Source organism: Rhea americana, unplaced genomic scaffold (genome assembly GCF_003343005.1).
Source record: "Rhea americana isolate MKP2758 unplaced genomic scaffold, rheAme1 scaffold_81, whole genome shotgun sequence".
Taxonomy (NCBI): Eukaryota; Metazoa; Chordata; class Aves; order Rheiformes; family Rheidae; genus Rhea; species Rhea americana.
Window position 1 is genome coordinate 3,112,844 of NW_028186990.1, and position 8,711 is coordinate 3,121,554.

Here is an 8,711-nt window from a genome sequence, read left to right on the forward strand (position 1 = left end):
GGGGCGGAGCCTCGACCAATGCCCCGCCCCCGGGGCTCCGCCGGGAGCGGCGCGGGACGGCACCGGGCGCGGAGGCAGCTTCTGCCTCGCAGAGCCTGCAGCGTTACCGGGGGAAGGAAGCACGTGCCGCCTCCTCACGACTACTTTGTTTTGTTTGTTTGTTTGTTTGTTTTTTAAAAGTTACTGCAGCCTCATTTATTTCAACAAGGACAAAAGGTCTTGCCTCAGATGAAGGTACAGGGATGCGCGGCTGCCTCCCCGCTCCGCCCTGCTTTGCTGATGAAGATGAGCAATGCAAAGGAATGGGGAGTTTCTCCTGCCTCTTGCAGAGCTGCCTTCTTGTAAAGGGGTTTTCTATCAAAACCTTTGTTCTCTCCCTCRAATGAGCTTACCCACACAGATGACCATACCCTCACAACAACCCAGTGACATGCACAAATATCCTGATTTTACAGATGCACAAGTGAAGCACAAAAACTCAGCATGAATCACTGGCAAAATTGCACTAAACTTGATCTCAAGGTTTTAAACACAAAAACCATACTTTCCTTTTTCCTTGGTGAGCATCTCTGCTTTTCTCTGCGAGTGCCAACTCACTTTTTCATGAGCCCCACATTGCATTGTGCCATTTTCCCCTCTTTTCTGTAAGAGTTTTCTCCATTTTTCACTTTGATTCACCCCCTCTGTACTAAAGCCCTCTTTAGWCTTTGCCAGGGCTCTCCTCTACTACAACACTATAGTAGCATTGGCCTGCTGTGGCAACAGCTCGGGGTAGATACAAAGTTTGTACTCCAGGCCTACCTGCAGATCAGCAGCAATAAAAAGCCTGGAAATAAATTACTGGCTACTTTTCAATCTACTTTCCCTCACCTCAGTTATAAGCAAAGTCTTTAAGAAATGCTCAGACAGCTTCTGTTTATCCTGTCCCTGTCTGATATACCTCTGATTTGGATTTTAGAAACACAGACAAGTCGGTCAGAATTAGGSCTAGCCAGTTGTTTCACAGGTTAAAAAAGCTAACTCTTATTTCCTCCTGGTGTAGTTACCAGGAGAAAGTTGTTGCCCACAAACCTTATTCAGTGGACCAGCACTTACTACACAGAGAGGTCCTGCCTAGTTGTCAGCATTCAGACAAGGAGCAAACAATTTTCTCAGGGATGCAGAATGCCCCAAGCCAGCACAAACCTACAAAGCGTTTCATGCCAGACCAGTATAGAGGGAAAAAAAAAAAAAAAAAAAAAAAAAAAAAAAAACACGGGAAAAAACCCACCATGTTTTGAGAATACCTGCCATAGTTGCTCGTTCTCAGGGAAATGACAGTCAAAGTTACAACTACAAAATACAACAGCAATCCCTACAGAACCTTATAGAGTCTCCCTCTCATGTTCAAAATAAAAGTAATTAAGGCCCCCAAAACAAGTTAAAAGAGTGGCAATTTATTAAAAGCATTTAAATGGAACTGCACGAATAGGCTACAATTCTGAGGCTACAGTTACTGAGGCTCAGGCTCTCAGTAACTGTTTATTACTTTTAAATCTTTACCATGTACATCTCATAGCTTCCCTATGTATTGCCTAAGTAAGATCTAATCCTGAGTTGTAGCAAACCTGAACATAATAATTAGCATTTATAAAGCATCTGATACTTTTCAGAGGACTTCAGCATCAATCAATCCACACAACCACCTCAGGATGTAGCTAAGTATAATATGGTAAGCGGTTTGCACACAGAGACACAGGCAGTCAGAACACCGCCTGGCTGTATCCAAAATCTGTCCGTACTCCCAGCAATGTGCCAGAGGGGCACCATGGTGCAGCACGGAGCACTACCAGAGCTGTGCTTGTCCAAGAAAAAAGAGCCAAGCTAATCAGAAATGCTAATCCCGAACAGTAACATTTTGTGCTCAAATCTGTTTCTCCTTTCTTCATTGTCTCAAAAAGCAGAAAATACAAAAACGTTACAGCAAATCACAGTTCTAACAGAAGCATATAAGCAAATTCTGATCAAAATAAAGTATAYCAACAGAGAAAACAAACATGTAGCAGGCTGGACAATCTCTTTTTTTGTGTGTGTATCCAGGAGTCACTGGGTATCACAGAACCTTGAAGTAAATAAATCAGACGCCTTTAAAATGGTAAAAGGGAAAACACTGGCTGATACGCCACGAGGAACCCAGTTTTAGCCACCTATAGCTCTGATGAAGGCAGAAAAGTGAGGCCTTTGCTCAAGGATGCAGTATCTGCCATGTGGCAGGTGGCCTAGCACATTAASACAGCTGTCAGCATTAACAGCAGCACCAACACATGCAAGCCAAAACAGATGGGGGAACTCCTTGCTTTCTGCCTCAAATCTGAGTACTCAGATGCAGCCCATACGAGGTAATGCTGGACTGCCCAAGGCAGCGAGAAACCATTAAAACCGTTGCAGAGTGAAACAAAGGTACAGAAGTGGAAAATGCCAAGCCTAGCCTCTTCTGAGCTGTTYATACTTTTTTTTCTTTCCTTAGTTCATCCTGTCCAGAGGTTCACTTGAATCATTAGCTCAAAGAAAAGAGAGGAGAATGCTATGCCTGTTCCATATCCTGTCATTTTCTACCGCAATTCAGATTATAATGGTTGTGTGCAAGGGAAACCTCCCCCTTCTCCTGGCTGCTTTACAGTGCGCAGATGGTGAAATTTTAATTGTGCTTTCTGAATTTCCTCCCTTTTATGGGTCTTTAAAATGTTTAGTCAAATCATGTTTTGTTTGGATACAAAAAAGGAAAGCAAGTTTTCATCATAGTGTTTATGAAGAGCCCTCTCTCACATGCAGTTTTGGACTTTTTCTAATATTTTGCAGAGATAACAGGGAAAAATGTAGCCTTAAAACCACAAAGCTAAACATTTTCCCTGCAAGCACCTTTCAGCACAACTATTAAATGATAAAAACATTCTCAAACTGTTTGCTTTGTTGGACTGTTACAATGTATTTATCAATCAAACTATTCTTTTTCATATTTAATAGGCAATCCCATTTTCCATGCTCTTCCAAAACACATCTAGAAGTAAAAATGTCGCAAAGTGGCATTTTAATAATGGGTGGTCCTTTACTTACTTTTTTCCTTTCTAGTAATATATTATGACAAGGTTTCTAATAGGTAGCACGAGACCATGAATTAATAAATACTTATTATAGAGTCATCACATGTAATCTCTCTTGGCCATTTTTGATAATTTTCATTTTCCAGATGCTGGAAAAAAAAATACTGATGACTTACAATTTCCAATCTATGCTTATTCTGAAATGAAGGTGTGTAACAGAACTGAAGATCTGGGTCTTAGGTATATATYATGACACAGATGAAATATGTTAGCAAGGATCTCCAGGGCATAGCTTTGATCTAACTGTGACCTTTTGTTGTTAAGCATGCAYTGCACGGCTTTCCAGCARTCCTCYGTGTCCTTTAACTGTGCACACACTGCTCCTCTGTTTGATTTGCTGTGAGCGGCTTAGAGGAGAGACACATGGTCAGCTGGTATTGTTCAAATGCCTCAGTGCCTGGAGAAGACAGCTGGAAATGGCTCGTGCCATTAACTGGAGTCACCGAGGGTCACGACTGTACTATTTATTATTTTGGATAAGGGACTTGCACACTGTGCCACCTATGGCCAAGGTTCATTGTACTAACTAAAATCTCTAAATCATCTTTCYGAGACCCTCTCCTATTTACTTTCCACACTATCATTTGTGATGAATACATTTACCCAGTACAGTAGTGCTTAAAGGGTAAATGACTTGCAAAGAACAGAATGACAATTGATGAAGAGCAAAAAACAAACAAACAAAGCAAAAGAAACACCCAACACTGCATCTACAGAAGCTCTGTTAAAATGGACTTTTATCACACAGGGGCAAAGGGCAAAAATGATACRAAGTTTATTTTTTCAGTGGTATTCGGTCATCTACAATGGAGGTAGGTGAATAAGGTCCTTTTCTGTCAATTCCAACAGAACTGATAGCTTTCAGCTAATTAACACAGCTGGCCCAGAAGGGTTAAGACATTTTCTCTAGCAGCTCCTATCAGTAACACGTTGTAATTACAAAGATGAAGCTCACCTGTGCTCTTACTGCAAAACACCCTACTGTCACTGAAGCTCAAGACAATCAGCACTTCATATAATAAGGTCTCTAAAACTATACTATTCTGGGTTATGCTTCTTCACTGAGACAGTCTCTCCAGCTGCCACTACCAAACTAGAARAATTTTTGCTGAAAAAAGTGCTTCAGTAACTTGTTTTCCTCCAACCTCTAACATACAYGGAGGGAAAAAAAAAAGGCAGTACAAATCATTTAGCATCAAAAAGAATGGAAGTGTTTTCAAAAAAGGATTTCTTACAAGCAAAAAAAGGAACTCCATGAAACCTAACCAGCAAGTTCTACACTGTAGTTCATTTAGCACTTTTCTTCTTAGAATATTCTTTGAATATCAGATTTGTACTTAAACAAAAGCAATAAACATCCTTCTGTACAAATCTATACATTCAGATATTTTTATATTTTATTTTTAAATCAAAATACTAACATTCTAAAAGCTTACTCCAWTTGCATACAAATTTGCATACATCCAGTTTTCAATCTGCAGACTGTTAAGTGGTTTTGAGTAGTAGCTCAAGTTTTGCACAGCAAACTTGAACCTGTGGACAGCAGTCCCACATTTTTTAGTTACTCTCTAAAGATTTCCTGAAGYTGGTACCAGTCAGAGATGCAACAATGCCATCCCTTCGTTAATTCTGCCAGATTTCAAAATGCAGGATTTTTTTTTTCTTTCTAAAACATGATTCAAAATGTTTGAAAATTAGAATATATTAAGAAAAAAGGAAACCCTTAGCACCATGTTAGCAAGTACATATGTCATTATGCTCCAAAAGGTAGACTCCTTAATTTTTGGAGAAATACACTGCAAATATTCTTGGTGACTACAAGTATACCAGACTAACAAGTAGAATTATTACAGATTCCAGCCAAACAGGATCATAAAGGCTTTTGGCTGCAAATGGCCCAGACTCTCATCTGGCGTCATGGAACTTATTTTCTCTCCACTTTATTTAGGGTCTTCTCCTTTCCTTCTCCACCTCTGCATCTCCTTCTCTCTCACAATCCTCGCCCCCCACCCAACCATGACTTTTTCTTACAGATAAAAAGAATAACCTTAAGTTACTCCAAACAGTCAGCAAAAACTTCTATGTTATTACAGAATAAATAAGAAAAAGTCTAATTCCTGGTCCAAGACACAGCGAAGTTCAATGCAACAAAAATAATATATAGCATACAGAAGAATGTAAGAAAGAAATTTTAAAGCCTAAGTCTGTAAGAATGCAAGCAACTTTTAATCAGACTACGCGTAGTTAGGTGGTAAAAACACCTCCCACCCCCCTTTTTTTAAGCCCAACACAACAGAACCTTTAGTAAGGGAAAGAAGATTTATCTTAATACCCAAGAACAAAAATTCTGAATAATCCAAAAGTTTCCTTCTACTAGTTGGAACGGGATTTAAAAAACAAACTAGAAATGTGTATCTTTCCATGGCAATATTTAAGGCTATGTTAAACACAAAACAAAATTTGAGATTTTCCAGTGATTCTACACTGGACCCCAACAGAATAATATGGTTACTACAAAGATAAGAATAGCAAAAGAAAGAAGCTGAGATAATGTAATGAAAGCGTCACTTCTAAAAGTGAAAATTCAAAACTTCTGTTGCTCTGCGTAACCATCACAACCCATATACATTATTGTGCCAATTGATTCAGATCAAGTACTTCACAGACACATTATGGGATTCCCTGCACCACACAATTACAACTTCCACAATAGATACTGAAAAACACAGTCAGAAATTAGGTACTTCACCTTCAGACTTCTGAAGAATGTTACTCCTTTCTAGAAGGAGACAGGATTCCTATTTGAGGCAGAAAAGGATTAAAGTGGCCTCCACAAAACTCACAAAAATATATTCAGATTGGAATGAAGTTCARCTGTTACCTGTTTATGCTGTCTACTTCTGTGTATTCATACCATTTTATTAACACTCAACTCCTTTCAAAAAAATCTATTTAATAATTTGATTATCATCTAATGCGTTGTTTATTCTTTCTTCCTGAGAAGTTAGCTAATTAATATTAACTTTTTATTTATGATTGCTTGCACAGGTAATAAGTATTTGTGCCCCATCTCAGTAATTTTGATTCAAATCTGGTACCATAATCACAGGCTTTCCCTTTCTCTCATTCATCTCTTCCAAGTAAAATATTCAAGATATGAAGCAACTCCCTCAATGCTTTCTGAATGCTGATATTCTTAYAGTACAGAATTTAGTTTTTATTCCAGTATTTTACCCTAGAGTAAAATATTTTTAAAATTTCATTAAGGAACAGAAGACTTCCTTCCTCATCTTCATCAAATATTGATTTGAAAAGTACACAGCCATTTTTCACCATTTAAAAAAAATATGTATACCCAGTTATGCATGATTCAAGGTTACATATTGCAAAAATAATTGCTGCACTCGAGCATTCACTGTTCTTAAAATCAGAGAAGGGGAAAAACTTTTCCAGATAAGTGAAGACCATCATAAAGAAATGTGGCTCATGGGGATATAAACCTGAACTTCAGAGTCTTTTCATCTGGTGTCATTCTCCTTTTGAAATATTTGCTCTATATAATACACACTTCTAGTCCAATAAACATGATTCATAAGATTTAAGGGGTTTCACTACAAYGTCTTTTCATAGGAGGTACTACTTACTGTAGATAATAAGCAGTAAAAGTATAGCAGTTCTTTCAAATTTTGTTCAAGGTGTGCTGAGCCACTGCTAAAAGGAAAGGTTCACATTATCTCTTCATTAAATCCATCCCCTGAATAAAGCTGCAGACTTTTCTTTATATTAGGAACTGATAAAGTGCTTGTATTTACTGTGATGCCAACATCAGCTCGACTGTCATTCACTTGGCATTTTATGCATTGCCACAACCTTGAAGAAAGTACATAGATATTTTGTATCTGGTGTAAATCACTCAATTATTATAATGCATTACATGTTTGTGTGGCAGAACAGACATCTCAAGGAAAGAAGAGTAACATGGACATCTTACRACAGAAGTTTCTTATCCCTTTTTGAAAGCACTGAGAATGAAGTAAGGAGTACTTTAACATGTTATGAAGTGGGTGGAAAGGGGATAGTGGTGCTCAAGAATAAACAAAATAAACAAATCAACTCTGGATACATATGTTTTAATTTCCAGAAAGTATAATGAGAAATGAAAGGSCTGTACATAGGCTACTTTTCAGTCAGTACTGAAGTGGCTATTATGTAATTGTTTTCTAAGATGAAATTTATTTTCTTATTTTTTTTTTAATGGGGCAGTTAAAGACATCTTAAAGCTCAAAACTTGATTGTAATGTACATTGATACTATCTAAACAGTAGGCTGGATTAGTCTCCAGATCAATCCATAGCTGCCTTTGTAACTGCTTCCAAAAAAGTTGTTACAGCACTAACTTGCTTATATCTAATCCTCATCAGAGGACTTTTGAAAACAGACATCCTTATTGCAGTCCTTTCTTCCCTTTACTAAGAACAGTTAGGCTACTCTTCAGTAAATTAAATTTAGTCCAATGACTATCTTCAATGTACTTACTGGTTACCAAAGACAGAGATTTAAAAAAGTATGTAACATGAAATTTCTGAATTTACACTTCCATTACTAAACAAGTTAATTTGATCTTGATAGAAGCCCACTGCATCAGAGAGAAGTTATTTACACTCCCTTRTGGGCTGGTGTAACTTGACTGTAATACAAGTTGCTTCACCTTTCGCTAAATAATTTGTAAAACTAAGATCATTTCAAGCAGAAAAAAAAAACTTAAAAGTGTAGCTTTCATTTAAATGATTGATTTTGAAAGAGAGAATGTGTATCATACTATCCTAGAAAAGTGAAAAAGTAAACATAGCCGATCCCCGCAGAGAGATCCTGACATCCGTTGGAACAGAACAGTATGTTCTTGTATAAGCACTGTACACCCAAGAACAAGCATAAGTTCATGTGGTTAGAAATATTCAGCCAATTAAGTAGCAATACTCGTAAATTAACTATAAAGCACTGGACCAACACAGATGCTTCCATAATGTAACTCACTGTGACAGGAGCTAYAGAGCCTTAGAACTAAATAACCATTATAAAACATTATCAAGAATATTTGGCACAGTTATAAGACAGAATGTATCTGATTAGGTAGCATCCATAATATTACTTTGGCAGAGGAACTGCACATTTTACAATTTGTACAGTCAAATAAAGGCTGTGCAATAATCATAACAAAAGATCAGGATATATCAAGTCAACCTTTCAAAGAAAATTTTTCCTGACCTTTCTSAAAGAGGAGCATTGAAGCCTCTTCTCTGTAGTTCCCTCTCTTGCTTTTTCATTCCAGCCTCCTGTAACATTCTTCCATTATCTATTTTCTTTCTCAAAAGAAGCAACAGGGGAGGAAGCTGCTGAGTTTCACTATGGTAGTGACAACAGTAGCAGTTGTTTAATAAAACAAAATGAGGATAGCAGGTGCCCTGACTCACAAAGGTTAAAAGGAGTGGACCAGTAAGATTAGGAGCCAAGTTTGTAAGGATTTTCCATGCAAAAGAAGACAGGCCAGAAAGATTTAAAGAAATAAGACAG